This window comes from Lissotriton vulgaris, chromosome 8, assembly GCF_964263255.1.
Source record: "Lissotriton vulgaris chromosome 8, aLisVul1.2, whole genome shotgun sequence".
Taxonomy (NCBI): Eukaryota; Metazoa; Chordata; class Amphibia; order Caudata; family Salamandridae; genus Lissotriton; species Lissotriton vulgaris.
The window spans coordinates 1186000988-1186018928 of NC_141696.1; positions in this window are offsets into that span (position 1 = coordinate 1186000988).

The window sequence follows — 17941 nt, forward strand, 5'->3', positions numbered from 1 at the left end:
GCAGGAATACATTCTATTCTGCATTTTAACAAGCATATTGTCTTGAATCACTCAGAGGCATTTCCTCTTGGTGATACTCACCCAGCTTTGTGTGGGTGATGGCCTCACCTCAACCCGGCAACCGCTCGGGAGTATGAGGCCCCGCTCTGTGGTATAGAAAAGGACAAGGTAAACACACCACTTTACGATGTCCTACTCAATGGTTCTATACAAATAACCAAACTAACGTGTGAAAGTACACAAGATGTCACCCAACACCGAACATCACGAAGATTCACAAGGGGTATATATATAAAAATTATATCACACACACTGTGATCCTTAGCAACACATAGGGTGCTGATATCTATGTGCATCTCATGATTTGTGAGGCTTCAGAACTAAGTTGATGTTCTGACTTGCTGTATCCATTGAACTGTATTTTCCCTCAATGAATTTTCCCAAACAAATTACCATGATGAGCCAAAGCAGGAGGAAAAATACACCTAGCCCAATCCAAAAATTCTAACCATGGATAAATAAGATAAGTTTCCTTGAGTTGATGAAATAGTTCTGTGGCTTTTTCATTAAAAGTCTTAGTTTCTGGCGTCACTTCAGGGTCGCTTTGATCTTCAGAAAAGTTATCGAAATTGATGAAGTAGCCAGATGCAGTTCTGTCGATCGTTGGAATTGTTTTTCCCATTTGGCTTTCATTAGCACATTCTGATGCCACATCATCGTAGACTGGTGTTTCATGACGAACTGTTTCAATTTGGGTTTCAAGAGGCACAAGTTCCATGGCATTTCTGCATAGTCCTTTTTTATTCGCTGCAGGTTTATCAAATGTGATTAGTCTTTCAGTTTGAACCTCTTGGATACTAGCAAATTTGGGTATTCTGTTACTTCTTGGGAGTCCACTGGGCCTGCTATTTATTATAGGCCACATGATTGTGGTTTTACCAGGTCGATTGATACAACTCTGTTCTCCTTTTTACCAGCAAGGTGCGGTAGTACTACTGATCTTGTTCCGTTGATTGCTAAGACAGGTACTGCTTTTCTGTAAGAAGGCCCAAATTCCTTCTTCACCGCTATTTTCTCTCTGACCAGATCCCCAATCTTTGGAATCCAGACAGGTCTTTCTTGGACAGGTGGTGTGTCTTCAGTGGTTGTTAGCTGTTGCTTTAACTTTATGTTGCTCAGGGCTTTTCTTGTTTCATTTAAGTCCTGTAAAACAGCCAAACGATCTTTGATGTCAAAGTCTTTATTCTTATCTTCTACCACTGAAGCAAGACTATCTAAGTCCTGAACATACATTCTAGGTCTGAACAATAGTTTGTACGGGCTGAAACCTTTTAGAGAATTTCTTGGCAAGTTCTTAAGACTACGTTGGACACTTGTTAAATGCTTGACCCACCCATCACCCGAACCTAATACCTTTGCCGTTATAGATTGCTTTATGTCTCGGTTTTTTCTTTCCACTACCCCGTTTCCCTCAGGATGGAAGGGACAAGAGAATCGCAATCCAATGCCCATATTGGTCATGGCCTTCTTATAAGCTCGAGAGCAAAAAGCAGGACCCTGGTCAGAATGAAGCATGGCAATTGCGTATGTGCCGATAAAGACTCGCAAATGTTTTATAACAGTTCTGGCGTCAGCCGAGCGCTGGTGCCACATTTTTAAGTGAATGTAGTCTTAAATAACTAATAGGACGCTGGATTTCATGTGTAGATAGCCCTATGCTACCTTCAGAAATGTCCATGGCATTACTCCGCTTGACTCGTTACTGCGGTCTCTGTCGCAGTCTGGGAAGCTCTTTACAAATTTATAATGGTGCAGGCTCATCCCCGGCCACCAGTATTCTGATTGTAATTCAGTCAGGGATTCCTTCATCTGTTTGTGTCTTGGACCTTCACCCATGTGTGCGTCTGCTATTAATAAGATTCTCCGATTCGTGTTTGGAATTACCCTAAATCCCACTCCAGGGATTAGAGCAAAAGGAACGGAGTTTGCATCAATTACGTATGTATAATTGAGTGGATAGTTCACAGGTAGTGCTGCACAGTTGCCTTTTGAAGACTTTTTTACTGCCAGCATGGTTTCCCCGTCTATGTATTTTTCTGAACACTTTTTTGTGGCTACGGAAGCCGGTTTAGTTGCTTCCGCTGTGGCTGCATTAGCCAATGAATTCCCTGCATCGTGAACGCCATCACGTTGATGACTCAGAGTGTGTATCACGTGAGTCTTTTGTAGTTCTTTCTGTAAAAGAACTACTTGTTTCCAAAGCATTTTATGCTTGATTGTGGCACCTCTGTCGTCTTTGTAATCATTTTGAACCCAGTTCTGCAAATCATTATTGTAAGAATTGACGCAAAAATGCGAATCGCACACGATTAGTGTCGGGAATTCACGTTCGGCATTTTGAAGAGCCATCTTTAAAGATCTGATTTCAGCTCGCTGAGCCGAACATTTTCTCAGTGATTCAGTTTTTGTTATTTTCGGTCTGAATTTACCGCAGAGCCAGCGAACTTTAACAATCGCGCAGGCTGCATTGTAGGATTTATCATCTACATTGTAATGCTGTACAAATCTATCTGTATAGATTATACAATAGTATTGTTCAAGAGGGAGAATTTCGATTGGCAGAGGATATTCTTTTTCATATTTTAAATCATTCAGTTTTTTCATGTTCGGGACGAAATAGTATTTCATGTCCTCTGCAGCAAGAGAATTTTCCCACTGTATCCATTTTGGATCTAGTGCCACTGTTTTTAGATTTACTGGGCTGAATAGCGCCTCGAAGGCTGATTCTACTGTGAAAACAGTTATTCTTTTGCCTTCCGCTAGTGCTCGTTCTCTCGTTATAGCAGTTTGAACTGCCTTTACAGTATTTTCTGTGAGACTGAATGTTTTTTCTGCTTGTGTGTACAAATGTGATTTGTAAGCTATTGGTACCATTTCTCCCTCATTAGAGATCAGGTACGTGAATCCCCATTTCCTGGGCTGACCCGGATTACAAGGTTGCGTGTATTGCCATGTGTTTCTAATTTAGTTTTAGCTAACATGTCTGTTTGCAGTGATCTTAAAATTTCTGTGTGTTTTTGAGTCCAGTTGATTGGTTTAAAATCAGGTCTCATTAATTTGTAGAGAGGTTTAATCCTCTCTGTATAGTTTAGAATGTAAGTTCTTCCGAAATTCAGGAAGCCTAGAATCGATTGTAAATTCTTCAGCGTTTTCGGTGCTTGGAGTACAGCGCACTTCTCTAAGAAGTTGTCCGCTAGGCATTTTCCTTCACTTGATAATTCGAATCCTAAGAATAAGACTGTTAGATGGGCAATTCTTGATTTTTTAAAGTTGAATTTGTAACCCTCTGCTGCGAACCCAAGTATTATGGAGTTCACTCTTTTCAAGTGAGTATCCCAGTTGTCGTTTGTGAGATAGATGTCATCGACATAAGATAATGCCTCATCATCATACATTTGTAGTAACTCTGTTACTCTGGCTGAGAATAGTCCTGGGAGGTTCTTGAATCCCTTTGGGAGCCTACAGAAATTTTTCTGTGACCCCATTATTGAGAAAGCGGTCAAGTACCTGCTTTCTTGTGCAATATTTTGACAAAAGAACCCATTAGATATGTCTAATGTTGTTTTGTATTTTTTGCGAACTATATTATTCATTAGTGCCGCACTGTGTGAATTTTGTACCGCAAATGTTTTGCAACATGAGTTAAGGTGTCTGTAGTCCAAGACTAGACAATACGAATCGTCTGGTTTGGAGACAGGAAACAAAGGATTGTTCATTTGGGAGGTGCATGTTTCAATCCCCCCTTGGTATTCAAGTTGATCTAAAATCTCCCTGACCTGTTTTTTAGCTTCTTGCTTAATTGGGTACTGCCTTTGTGCAGTTGGTTGACATTTGACCTGGATTTTGTGAAGAGGAGAGTCTCATCTCATCCTACATGATTCTTATATATTGCTGGTGCTTGGGCTACTGCCCATTTCCTTGCATATATATATTTAGTGTGAATTGGAATGTGATTTGAGAAGGCAGGCATAATCATTTCTTTGCCATGAGGGCACTCCCCGACAAACTCTGGGGGCTAATCTTTCTCGGCTAACAGGATGTCATAGCCTTTTGAGAGGTTATCCCAAAATACACCCCTTATTTTCCTAGTCTTGTCTCCCTCTATACGCAGTGTTATTTCGTATATCTTATGAGGTTCGCTAACTCTGGTATCTGCAGTTTCTACTTGAATGTATTCATTTGTGTCCACTGTCTCCAGATGACTCATCAGGATCTTGCGAGCTATGCTGATTTCTGCTGCACTGTCTAGCATTGTCTGTGCCCACTCTCCGTTTTTCAGCTGTGTCCTCAGTATTCTCGGCATGTTCGATTACTCTAATACTGGCTACCTTCTTTCTTGGAAATTGTAATTTTTTACTTTGAGCAGGTTCCTTGTCTTTGGACTTGGTGTGCTCCTCCCTTGGATCTGACCGTCCTCTTCTTTCCGATTTCTGCGAAAAAGATCGAGAGGTACGTGTATCAATACTATGATATCTATCAGGCTTTTTCAAGTTATCCCTATTTCTAAGGTTATATCTTTTCTCAGAGTGCTCCCTCTGGGGAGACTGGTGTTCTCGATTCGGAGTTCTTTCCCTCCGCCGAGGAGACCTTCCTCTGGACTGGAAAACTTTTACTTTGGGAGTGGATTGTTTATTTCCATCCCAGCTCTTTTTAGGAGTGTTTAGATTATTTTTAATAAATAATTTTTCAGGATTTTCGAGTAGTTGGGGTTTTACAGGTTTCCCACCCAAACTATCTCTACCTAATTCTTCATAGCATTTTTCTATTATTCTGGCAAGCTCAATTGGTTGATCTGTTATATCTGTTTCTTTCAATTTCTGGCGGATCGCCCCAGATGCTGCTTCTCCTTTTATGTTGGCTAGTAATATAGCCGAGACCTGCTTGAAGTCTTTCAGTAATTTCATACAAAGAGTTAAAGCATGTTCTGGACCGTATTCATTCTGAATTTGTTTTAGCACATCTGGTATTACTGCCATGGACGGAACACCATGTGTTTTTGTGTAAATGGAAGCAAAGACTGTACCCCAAGTGTCACAGTCCTCCACATGTGGCTCGACCCCCATTGGAAGGCAGATAGTCAGAATTCTGTGTTTCCCAATAGGGGTAGTATTCGGGAATACTGCCTCTATTTGAGTAATTTTCTGTGCTAACCAGAAAGGAATTTGTTCCCGTTTTGTGGGAGTTTTTCCAAGACATGATTGTATGTTCTGTGGTATGATTTTATTTGTGTTCCCCTGATGAGGGGTTAGCTGTGGAATATTAACAGCTGTTTGGACTGTTGCAGTCCGCATTACATATTGGACTAACTGTCTGTGAATTTTAATTAATAATTTTAGCTGTGCTAAAAGTTCTTCTTTTGACATTTTTTTAATGTCTGGATGTGGTGTGTAGCTGGCTAAAACCGGCCACGTTGCTCCTGGTCTACCTAGTGGACCGAGCCTGGTAATGTGATCATTATGTTTTAGGGCGCCTTTAAACCAGAGCAGGTGCTCTTGGTATTTTAATGGGATTTCAATCTCCTCGAAAGGAGCGTACTCTTCCGGTGGTTCCTCTATTTTGTAATAGTGAAACTCGTGTGTTGTAGCGTTTGCCGCTGGAAAGTTTATCCAAGAATAGAATACCTCTGTCTGCCGATATTCGTGTGCCTCTATCACGAAAATGACTGTACCACCTCGTGATGTCAGCCCGTTTTCTATAAGTTTTGAAGTTATAGATTTTCTTATGTTGACCGGAATGAGTATAGCATTCTGGTCAGTCTGTAGGAGACTCGTGGCGTCCTCCGTTAGTTGATTTGCTAATATAGCAGCATCCCTTTTTTCATCACTCATTTTACTGTCAGAAAGGTTTTTTGTTGCAGATCAGGTTTCAAGGAAACAAAGATTAGGTGCACAATATTTTGGAACACTGTATCCTTCAACGTTGACTAAACCAGAAACTCTACATAGGAATCTCTTCCTACTAAGTTCCGGTGGATTTTTTTAATTTTTTTAATTTTTGGAAACCTTTATTGTGCAACAAAAGCTTACAGGTACGGGCCCACAACCATGCAGGCCGGCCGCGAAATCAAGTAGTAGCACTCAAGGCAAAATCAAAATAGCTCAGCAGTCCCAGAGACGAGGAGCAGCAATTATCCGATGCATCACATACTGGAGAAAGGAGGGACCACTGAGTACAGGATAAGTGAGGTTAATTTTAAAGTTATAGGTAAGAAGGATCAGACGCAGTCACTTCATCGAGGACACATGGCGGGCACTGGTCCCAGCGAGTCAGCAACAAACTAGGCAATAGTTAGGGGATCATCAGAAGAACTTGAGGATTAGAACAAACAGTACAATACATACTGGTCAGTACCCGCCCCATGATCGTAAAACCTCTTGACTGACGGTAGTGGAGAGACCAACAGCCGAAACAATAAGCAGCGCTACACCTAACCAGCAAACTGACCCAAAGGAAAAAGGAAAGAGCAAGAAAAGTCAAGAGAGAAAGGAGAAAAAAAAGGCCCATAGAACCAAGACGAAACAGAAGACCCACCCCCAAACCCCCCACCCAGCACGCATGCAGAGGCTACGGCCTACCCCCCCCCCTCCCCCAGCAGTGTGCCTGTCGCCCAAAAACCGAGTCCCGAAATATAGACTCAGAAAAGAGAAGAAGGAAAGGAAAAAGAGAAAGGGGAAAGGAGAAAAAAGAACTAAAAACTGATGGGAGAGGAGACATGCAATCAAAACGATCTGCTCCCACCACCCACCTGTACACAGTTTGAACATACGAGAAGAGAGAGTCACTGCAAAGTCAAATACAGGAACATGATGAGGAAGCGATCATACTTGTACAATCGAAAGTACGCCATTTATCCATACACGAAGTAGTAGTCCGCCGATGCAAGTTATCTTAACCCTGTCCCTGTCTGTCCAGGGCCAGAGACACAGAGTGCACTTTGAACCAGAAGCGGACGGGCCAGAAGTGAAACACAGGAACTCCAGGCCACAAGACACGGCACCAGTCATGATGGCCTCGGATCGGGCCAGCAAGAAAAAGCAGCAGCAACCGCAGGCACCACGAGCAACGCCCCGCTGGCCAAGAAGGGGCACTCACTCCGCTAGAACAGACATCGGATCCCGGCTCAGCAGGGCAAGGCGAACAATCGCCGGGAGTCATGTCAGGGCAGGCACGAACGGACCCCGGCCGGAGTCCCTCCGTCGTTTCCACTCCTTGGAAGCGCTCCCGGCGAAGCAGAGCAACGGGCACCTAGACCTCCAGACAAGCGACGGCCGTAATCCCGTCAACCTCCGGGACGGTCCGTGCAGCACAAGTCTGCAGTTGGTTCGCACACGTGGGGGGCGGCTCAACGAGCCCGTCAGGAAAATCTTCGTCCGGCCCAGCGGCATCCAACATCATGGACTCACGCCAGGAACTCAAGGCAGCGAGGACGTCGCCAATCGTAGGAACACCCCTACAGTATTCAGCAAACGTTCCGTGCGGCAGGCCAGTGTTCCCGTCAACGACGGGTCCGAGATACAGGGCACTGGCCGCCATCTTGTCAGCACGGCGAGGCGACCGCACACTCCAGCCCCGATCCGGCCGCCAGCGGGGTCCAGCGAGAGCCAGCCGGGGACAGTCAACCGCACCAGTGATGCAGGGAGGCGGGCCACCAAAACATTGGAGGTAGTCGGCGCCTCTGGCCCATGGGCGCCGACCGCCGAGTCCGGGCGGAGGGTTTCAAGATGGCCGGTTAGGAGACAAAGGGGAGACGCGTCTCCCGTGCGATCAACCCCCGTCCGTGGGATGCGGCACCCCGCCACCAGGACCAACCGGGTCCCGGGACCACCTGTCCGGGCCCGGTCAGTCGCCACCGGTCCAACCGCACAATGGCCTCTTCGGTCGACCCCTCTCCTCCACCAGGGGCCAGCGCAGGAACTTCGTTCCAGTCGGGGAGCCGCAGGCAAGGTCAGGCCCGCCCGCCGCATAGGCTCCGAAGCGAACAAGGGCACAGCTCGGGAACCGCCGCACCCAGGAGCATCCGGAGCAGATGGTAAGAATCAGCAATCTGTCATGTATCCATATTTCCTCGAATACATCTTCTCGGGGCAGGATAGGGCACAGGATTAATAAAACAGGCGAGAAGGTCGACGGAGCCGAGCTACAACGCGGCCATCACGGTTGCGAGCTTGGCTCCTCCCCCCAGTTCCGGTGGATTTTAACCTTTCACCCACTCCAGACGTCTATTGGAGTATTTACGGGAGAAAGGGTCCGTGTGAAAAAGCACGACTGAGTTACTCTAACGTCTTGCGTTAGTTTTATCGCCTTACCAAACGTTGGGCGCCATGTAGTGTAGTTCCTATTTTCCCTATAGGCCCTGCGCATTGGAATAACATAAACAGCAGTGTAGACGTAGGACTGAGGTCTTCTAGGTCTCTACTGACTATGTTAGACTTAATTTAGGTTTGCATCAGCTAGCTTAGAGGTCACTGGAAACTTTCTTGACACAATAGGAAGCGATCAGCTTCCCTGGCTCAGACAAGAAGGGATTCAGCTTTCGACAACCGCATAAACATGACAACTTTGCTCCTCAGAATAAGAGTCAATCTCTAGAGTTGTGTCAAACAATAGACAGCTATTTCACTCAGTCAGTTGTGCCTATTTAATTTCACCAGGGTGCAGAGTATAGAGAGACAGGCGTTTTCAATAAAAAATATTATTTATTGAGCAGTCTTCTTTCTCATGCAAGAGAAATGAATTGCCACAATTGCAAGACTTGTCATTATGAAAAGTGCGTACAGTAAAAGGAGTATTACGAAATAATACTGTAAAAGCATTGATATGGTTTCTTAGCCATAAGATGGTTAAAATGAATAAAATATATACATTCATATATACATTGGCTAACGACCTCAACTGGTGCTTCTAACTACGCCTACCCCGGTGTACCTGACCTAAGCCTAATACATGGGAGGGAGTAAGTAAGTAACAGTTTAAGTTAAGTTGGTTTTGCAAAGAGTTTGATTCAAGAATTCTCTGTAAGGGTTTAGTCACCACCGTACCTCTGGAATAGAATGTAGGAGGTCTGGTATCTCCTTCTTAGGACCGATATCCCAGTCACCCGCAAGGGTAGGCTGTAAACGCCGGAGCTGGATTTTCTCGGCAGGAGAAAAGACAGCGTCTTTCTTAGCGTGTCAAGGAGGAGGGTCAGCGTCCGTGGGCTACTCGCATCTGCTGGGCTCTCTGCAAGGGGACAGCTGTTCGTCTCCAGTATTCACCACCACCGTGTGTTTGCTTAAGGCAACGTTGGTATATTTATACCTGAAAGGTGCCGAGTTTGACGTATGTTTTTGGACATAAGACGTCAATAAAGATGTCACTAAGAACTGGTCGTTCTTACAGTGCTCGCAGGAGTTCTATTACTAATCAAAACAAAGCAAGCGGGGCTTTCCCAGGTTGCTGGGGGTTTGGTATGTCGAAAGAACTCGGTGTGCTATCTAGGAATCTAAGGAAGTGGCTTCTGCGGTGTCATGGGCTGCAGAGGCGAGTTACTGAAATATGGCTCTGATTCTTATGCCATTATAGGGATATGTATTGATTATAGCCGTATAGGGGCATGAGCTCACAATATTGATCGGGGTCCTAGATAAAACACATCAAAATGGGAAGAAGATTATCACTTCTTAGTAATGGACATCTGTTCATTATACACCAGTATTGATCATCTGGCTGGTTTAAATGCTATAGGTCATTTTTTATCTGGTAGAAATGTCTGTTATAATGAACATACCAAAATGTTGCTGCGTATGACAGAACTCTGTCTAACTAATAACTTCTTTATTTTCAATAAAGAATTATACCAGCAACTAAGAGGTGTTGCGATGGGGGCGTGCTTCTCCCCCAGCTATGCGTGTTTACACGTAGGCTGGTGGGAGAAGCACGTCCTAGCTCAGACCTTCAAAAATGAGCTTTCTGACCACGTTTTTCGATGGTGGAGATTCATCAACGACGTTTGTGTTGTCTGGAAGGGTTCCAAAGAATCTGCTTTGGAATTTGTGAATAAAATAAATGAGAATTCACTTAATCTTGAATTCACGGCTCAAATTAGTAACATAAAAGTCGAATTTTTAGATGTTGAGATCTTTGTAGAAGAGAATGTCATCCGTACTAAACTACACAGAAAGATTACATCCGGCAATTCAATACTCCATGGCAATAGTGCTCATCCTAAGCACCTTATTAAAAGTATCCCTTATGGGGAGTTTTTAAGAATTCAAAGAATTTGCAGCAGAGAAGAGCATTTGAACATCTGTCTTACTGAATCTAAGAATAGGTTTCTCACCAGAGGATATGATCCTAAAATTTTACAACTTGCATTGTCTAAACGGAGGAAAGGGATAGCATCGGATGATGCTATTCATTCAGATGAAGTAACCTTATCTCCTGTTGTTCAAGCAAAACCTGTGGTGAGGCTTATTACTACGTTTAGCAGTCAAGACAGAGCAATAAGACAAATTGTCAGTAAACATTGGCCTATCTTAAAAACGGAACTGACACTAGCACCCGAACTTGCAGCACAACCAACAATTACTTTCAGGAGAGCACCCTCTATGAGGGATGCATTAGTAAGAACAAGCTCTGAGACAGTCAGTTCTGTTAACTGGCTAACGAACAAGAAAGGTTTCTTTAAATGCAGTTCATGCCGTGCATGCAAGTTTGGGACAAACAAACAGACTTTTGTAGATCCATATTCGAATATGCCCAACCAAATTGCAGGCTATTTTACATGTAAAACAGATTTCGCAGTCTATATTTTAGAATGCACTTGTCAACTCTCCTATGTTGGCGGTACTAAACTTCCTGTTTTTAATCGTATTTTGCAGCACTGGTGGGCAATCGTTAATTCAGATTCATCTTATCCGGTTGCCCGACATTTTAAATTAGTGCACCATAATAATCTTCAGGATTTAAAATACTTTGTTATTGACTCGGTTCCAAAATCGATAAGAGGAGGGAACTGGGAAAAGAAATGACGTCAACTAGAGAGTCAACACATTGTACGTCTCAATACCAAAATGCTGAACGGGCTTAATACTGGAGAGGATTTAGCTAATTTTCTTTAAACTGTATATTATAGTCTGCTGCTCTGTAATCAATTTGGATATGTTTTTATTATCTATGATGAAATTTGATATTCTGCTGTCTTTTCAATGAATTTACTTATACAATCAAATTTGGAGTTTTTTAAATATCTGATTATGTGTATATATATCATTGTTGAGTTTAAGATAATATAATTGAATATTTATTGTATTTATTAGTTTTATGAATTTTACCCAATATTGAAGAGTTTTTATTGGTTTAACTGGGTTCTTAGTTTTACTAATAATTTTCTTTGGCAGGGGTGCAATGAATTTGCCAATTATATAAATATTTGTTGTGATTTGTATTCTCTACATATGATAGTTGTACTTTAGATATTTGAGACACTGCTTAAGGTCTGCATTATTACTAACTTCAAAGCAAATATTTTATATGCTTATGACATCATGTTTTGCCATTTTTGTTATATTCCCGCATCTGTTCACTTAATTTTAGTTTGGAAACAAATGTTTTGACTAATATTAGGAGTATTTCTGTATTTAGTCATTACACTTTGGGTGTACCTTAATGTTGGCTCTTTTTTTCTCCCTTGTAATATATTTCTTAAATGAGAGACAGATACTTTGCTGCTATTTATAGTCAATTTGGGCACTTGCCCTGGATTCTAAAACTGTAAATATCATGTCATATAGTGTGTGTTATTTATTTATCACGTTCATTATATAGTCTGCTCTCTATTTTTATATACCATTGGGAGTGTTTACATTGTAGCCATGAGGTATTTAAGGGCGTGGGCTTTTTCAGCATGTCATGTGATCAAGGCTGGGGCAACCTGTTTGAAACGCGTCATGTTGGTGGAAAATAAAACTGCACTTTAAGTAACTACCTTTTGTTGCGGTCCGTTCCTGATTTTGAGGCGCTGGGTGGAGTTTTGCCCTGCTGTTGTGCTTCACAAGGACTTGGTTGTCATATATATATATACATATATACATATGTGTGTTTATATATGTTTATATATGTGTTTATATAAGTATAGATTTATATATAGTAGCAAATATTAGTGGAATATATTTAATTGACATTATATTAATTTCATATAATAGAAAATGTACCATGTACTTCTATAAACTCTATATTACAAACTATGTAATTTTGTCTCTTTTTGAACGATGTTAGTGTCAGCAATTTTTTCTGACATTTTTTTACTTACCATTACAAGTATAAGAGCAAAATATTGTGGTAAATTATATTTTTTATACAATATTTTTGTCAACAACATTGTCTGCTGCAATATTGTGTCTGTGATCCGCTCGGTCTTAGTGATTTTCTCTATTGATTAGCATTTATAGTTCATTGTGTTGTTCCAATGAAATATTGTGCATGTGTTTATGCTATCAGTGATAGTCTGAGAAGAGATAGAGCATAAAGTGCCTTTGCAGAATCGGGACGATATTGTCCTCAAGAAACATATCAGGAAATGGTCTCCTAAATAGATTATATTGTCAGAAAATCAAGTAAAATATTTAGTTAAATTAGTCTTCCTGTGACAAGTATAAGCAAGAAATCAAAAAGGATTAATAAAAGTCTAAAGTTCATTACATAAGGCAAAAAGTGATTATTCCAAAAACAAGTCGAAATGCATAATACATCTTATATACTGAATTAGCATTAAACTCAGTCAAATGCAGCAGGATGTTTGATATTATGTTAGACTTCAGGGAGAATATAAGAAATGATTACCTAGTGCCATTTATTCTAAACACCAACCCCTAATGAATAATAATGTGTCCCCTTTTGACCTAATGCCACGAGATGTGGCAGTACAAATCTAGTTACACTCAAAACAATGACAGATTTGTAGAATGAATAGACCCACTGAGGTCAGTCAGAAAGGGCTTTGAACAGTAACATTTTAATTGAAGGCTTCCTCAAGAGTTAACCAAGAAAAACACAGCAAAGCTTTTCATTAGTAGTGCACATTTTGCAACTGTGGAGACAGTGAGCAATGGAAACAAGAACATGTAGATGGAGTAGGTCCTAGTTTAGGCCTTGCTTGGCTAATGTTAGAGAAACATCATTGTGTGCAGTGCAGTGTTTTTGTTTTTAGTGCAAAATCATTCTTGTTATTATATTAGACAAATATTATTAATTATACAGAAATACCTATTTAACAAGTTTAGTACGTTTGAGGTCAACTCTTTTGTTCTAAATGGCTAAGAGATATATGTGTGCTTCAAATGATCTCTGGGTTGCAGATATTCCAATGGTTCTGTCTCTTTGTGGCTCAAACCGTTCAGCTACATTGAGAAAATCATGTTTACAAATGACTTGCCTTGACGCCTTAACATGAGCAATGCCTCATGCCTTCTCTAGGAACAGTTTTGAAAGGAAAGCCCCACACTCCTTCTCAGTATTAATAATAACCTTTAAAGCCCTGCACTTTGCAATGTAGCTTTTGAAATCGTACTTAGTCAGTCTTAGATTTTCCGTTTCTTCTTCTCAGCAAGACGTGCATTTCTTGTGAATTAATAATCTCCTAATTAGCAGAGGCAGAATACTTGTAATTTTGAGTTGCTGATATTGGCAGCTGTTTTGTTCTGCAACAGTTCTGGTATTCAGGAGAAGTTCTTTCTTTTTCCATGATGGAGACAGCCCTACCTTGGAACACCCGCTAGTACAATTTGGCGTGATTCACAGTAAATATTCTTAAATGCACACCAATTGGGCTAAACCTCTTTATGGGCCTACATTTTAAATGCTTGCTAAAAGTGCATTTTTTCTCCACGGAAAAGATTTTGCACCTTAGATAAATCCCACTGTCCTGCTCTTGGAAGGGTGGATAGGGGCACAGAAAAGTTTATGAAGGCTTACAGACTCAAGCACAAAAGTTTCACGGCATTCCTTACCATGAAAAGCCTAATCTCATGGTATCGGATTTTCTCTCATGTGAGATTACACCAGTCCGTAATATTCCTCTATTCTGGGGTAGTATCACAATTAAGTCAATACATTTATGGATGTAAATGCACGTTTTATCAAGTACGGAGCATAAACTTAAACTCATAAATCAAGCAATGTGCTCATGCAATTTGAATGTACACGTAAAAATGGGTTTCTGAGTCGGACCCACATGGTAACATTTTTTCACTAGTTTATTGAAACATTTGGTAATTGTGTCACTTTCAGTGTTCTGGGGATTTTTTTTAAAGTTTCATTCACTCTTAGTACTATTTATTTCAGATGGTTTGTAGATCCATGTAAGGCTTTATCTGGGAGATGTCAAGTCTTCAAGAATTGTAAGAATATATAGTTTTTAGATACTTTGTTTAGTGTGAACAAACCAGTAAAAATATGCTTAAAAATAGCCCATTTTTCTTTTTTCAGTGGATTACAATTCACATTCAATTTACTAACTCTCTACCCTTGATAGAAACAATACATATGCCAAGTTTAGAAACAGAGAACCTCATTTGTGAGGCTCCTTGCACTGCCAGAATGTCACTTTTTGTGATGTTCCATGGCGCAGGAGCATGCCTTATATTTACCAGGCAGCACTAAGCCACTTTTTTTGGCTTAATGCTGCCTCTTAAATATCTTTCACTTTAACGCAGTTTTCTGCCTTAAGGTGGCGTGCAATGGGTGTTGCTGGTAGCTTTTCTACCAACGTCCAAGGATTTTTGACACTGCCACAGATTTACGAGAAATCGTAACTCTGAGACAGCACCAAAATGCATTTCTCCCAGGGGAGGCGTAAGGGAGGCACAAGGAGAAATATCTTTATTTCTCCTCGTTTTTCCTTTTGCTATATGTGGTGCGTTCTGCAGCATACATAAAAAGAGGAAAAACCCTCTTGTGATTGTTTTTGTGCAGGAAGGTAAACCTTCCTGCACAGAAATAATCATCCCTGCAACGCAGGCACCTTGGCACCATTGTGCAAAGGGGCCTGCGTTGGCCCACCACAGCCCATTGTGCACCAGCGCAGGGGAAAAGGACCTCGATATGCCGTATCAGATAGATACGGTTCATTCCTGCCCCTTTATTTATCCATAGGGCAGCGCAGCGGGAAGGCCTGTGGGGCAAAAAGTCTACACACACAACTTCCCATTCAACAACAGAATCCGCAGCAAAACCTCATGAATGAGTCCCAGAGGTATTTAGCACGATCACTCCCACTTGTAGTTGATGTACTATTTTTGGAGAGGGCCAGTTTGGGGAGCTAATATCTGGGTTACACTAATCTCTCAGCTACAAGACCCTCATGCTCAATTGCCTGCTACATTCAAGGGTATCTCACCCATAGACTACATTTTCCTGTCAGCTCCCCTGGGATGCCATCTGGTAAAATGAAATTGCACAGAAAGTGACCACAATACCCTGACTGTAACACTCGACCTACAAGCCCCAGCAGTCGCCAGCGTCATAGATGTGGGGCAATCCTCATGGGCCAAAGCTCACACTCTAGTCAGGAGAATTAAATGGCAAGCATCTGGCTCCTCTAATGTGGGCAAATGGCTCAAAGAGGTAACCTTGAATTTCAACAACAATCCCCTGAAGAACTCTTATTGCAGATAGGACGATCTTATAACTAAGCTAAGAAACCACCTGACGGGACCTGGTGTCTCACATCAGGACCCCAAGAACCTGTCCCGAAAGCCCTACAATGGGGCCATTATCAATGCACGAAGAGCACTAAGGAAGGCTACTCCTTCTCACAAGCAAAATCCCACTGTACTTTCTTCTAAAAACATAGCCAACGCAAATCGCACAAAAAGCTAGCCTGGGAGGCAAAGAAGCTCAACGAACAACAGGAATGGATAAAAATACACTAAATGCTAAAAGAGAAAAGCACAGCCCACTTCTGCAACTACATCAACAGATTCGAACCTCCAAAAGGACAAGGAGGAACACTGTCCTAGAAGAAGACTGTGTGTAACACATCAAAACACAATACAGCAGCAAGACCTCAGGCACAAGTGACACTCCTGGCGGGGGGCAAACAACAGCATGCAAACTCAAGCTCTGGCCACACCTGCCCAGGTTTGCAGACACTTAAAAAATATAAAAAACAACAGAGCCCCAGGCCCCAACGGCCTACCAGAAAGTAAATTTAAATGTGTCCAGGAGAACAGGGCCAAGATCCTAACCCCCCTTTTCAACCAATCCTAAACCGCAGCACAGATCCCAGACTCATGGAGGGGCTCGACCCTATGCCCAATCTTCAAAAAAGGGACATGACCATTCCTTCTAACTACCAACTTAAAGCCCTGCTAGATATAGAGGCCAAAGTCTACGCCCGGTGTCTTCTCAAACTGCTAGATAAATAGGTTGCAGAAAATGACATCTTACGTTACTTCCAAACTGCGTTTCACACTGCTGCTTCCACAATTGACAACATCACTGCCCTAGCCATCCAGAGTCTCTGAGCAGCTCAAAAAAGTAAATCCCCTCTCTATTGCTGTTTCATCGACAATAGTGTCACTTTCGACAAGGTGGTATGCAACACTCGCTGAAGAAAAGTAAATGCTTGGGGGATACCCCGGCACCTTCTTGGAGCTGTTATCTCTCTGCACTCAAACACATGGGTACGGTCGAGAACAGACTCCTCCACCGTATCCCCAAAAATTACCACCAATGATGACCTGAAGCAAGGGTGCATCCTCGCTCCCCTCCTTTTTTAACCTCTACACAGCCGACAACTGGGCCACTCAAAACTACAAATTTCACAACATGCTGATGACATCGTCATTAAAACCAGAATCTAATGTGCCTTGAACAGGCTAGAGGGATATAATGATGCCAACTCCCTCAAAATCAACCAGGACAAGACCAACGTTCAGATTTTTGGTCATTGCAGAAAAAAGACATTCCTAACCTGAAGCATGGGCGCTGCATCTATCAAAACAACAACTTTGTATAATTATTTGAGGGTATGGTTCAGTGAGTCCTCCAGACCCTGGGTCCACCTAACCTCCCTGAAAAAGAAAGCCGGAGCTATAACACACAGCTTGACCAGTCTCAACCAGACCTTGCACAAGAGCCTCAGCCTACCCTGTATTGAAGGTCATGAAAGCCACTCTTCACTTGGCCTTACACTAGGGATAACAGGCTTTTCCAGAGGCATGCAGGGCCAGCCTAGAACACATCCAATGTGGGCCTACAAGCAAGTCTTTCAACTCCCCAAATACATAAGTAGGACGAGACTACAGCTAGAGTTGGGCCTCCCAAGACAATTACTCACCTGCGAGGGCGACACCCTGAACTTCCATTTAAGGGTTTGAAAAGCTCTGGAAAACACACTCAAAGCCTGCCTAAAAGAAACGTTCAATAGCCCAGGGAATCCTCGGTACTGACAAACTCAAAAAGCTGTAAACTCACTACAAATCGCTAAACAGCCTGGAAAAGGGTCATAAACAGGCAGGTAATTAACCTCACATCTGCTGGACACCCGGTCTTCTAAGGTCTCAACTCTCTTATACCCCTTGAATGAGCCCTATTTACCGGGGAAGCCACAACCATACCTCTTAGATTGCCTAAAGGGATTGGGCCGCAGATATATTGTGTTTATGCACCTGCTATGCCTGCAAGTAGCTGACTTCAACCAATGGGCTCCACGTGGGGTGGAGGAGGCCTGTAGACTATGCAACTATACAAGCGAATCATGACTCGACCTCCTGTCCTGCTGCCCCTTGCTCGACGGCCCCAGAAAATCACTTCTTAAGACACTCTGTCTAAAAAAGGACATCCACTTATGCATGGAGGCATCTGCACTATGATTTTTCCACACTAACACACAAGCCCTAGC